We start from the raw sequence: 1,079 nt of genomic DNA on the forward strand, positions 1-1,079 counted from the left end.
GTTTTAAAACTGGACAAAGAAAAATAGTCAGTTTACACCTCAGTGGTTCAATTTACCCTCTGAGTTGGATTAACTGACCCCATGCCTGGGGCAAATAGAGCCACTGGAGCACTTTTTGTCACATCATATTTACACGTGACAAGATGCGATTGGTCAACGCGGCCTCAAATGTAAAGAGATGAAGGCGTGCGATAGAGACCAAGTGACAGTCGTCTTAGCAGTTAGTGGTTTAGCATTAACTTCCACAATTTTTTTTTACCTGTTTAGCGGTTTAGCATTAGCAAAGCTATCTTTTCAGATAGCGGAATATGGGTTAGCAGAGTTAACCTTTTGGTTAGATGTGTCCACCGCTGATGACAAGCATCTGTTTTTGGCACTTGTTACTCAAGTATGATTCCTTACTGAGAGGTAATATAAGAATAGGGCCTGGGGTTTGACAGAACTGGTTTGTTCAAATATTATGTACCGCATAATTGGTTCAGCCTCTGGGTGGTATTGTGACAGAGAGGTAAGGTAAGTTCGAAATAATGAATGCAAGAAAAAATGTTCTGAGTCACAGAGCTCAAAGGGTTCACATAGCCTCCCCAGGTTAGAAATGGCTAAAATAAAAAATAAAAAACTGATGGATCAGGACTTTCCTTGTGTGTTTTAAGCAACATTTTCAAATGTTTTTGGAGGGGTAAGGAGATTCTTTTCAGAAGTTATCTCAATATTCTGACATCATGTTCTAAGTTTTATGGAAGACACATTGCTGTGGAAACATATTTATAGTTTGCATTTTTCACTCAGCTAATCTTTGTTATGGTTTATAGCTTGAGGCATCTTGCTCCAAACAAATAAACAATCTTGATACAAACTCCCACATTTAAAATGGGAGAATGGCAGGGCTTAGATAGGGAGTCCCAGACCTAGACAGACTAACAGGTCATGGCTAACCAGTCAGACATTGTGGTGGTAATAAAACTAAAGAAGAGCATCGTGATGATAGATGTAGCAACTCCGGGTGATTGTAGCAACTGGAAGTTTGGAGTGTGAACACACACATATATATACTGTATGTGTATATATATATGTATATA

The sequence above is a fragment of the Nematolebias whitei genome, chromosome 14, assembly GCF_014905685.2.
Source record: "Nematolebias whitei isolate Nwh7 chromosome 14, NemWhi1, whole genome shotgun sequence".
Taxonomy (NCBI): Eukaryota; Metazoa; Chordata; class Actinopteri; order Cyprinodontiformes; family Rivulidae; genus Nematolebias; species Nematolebias whitei.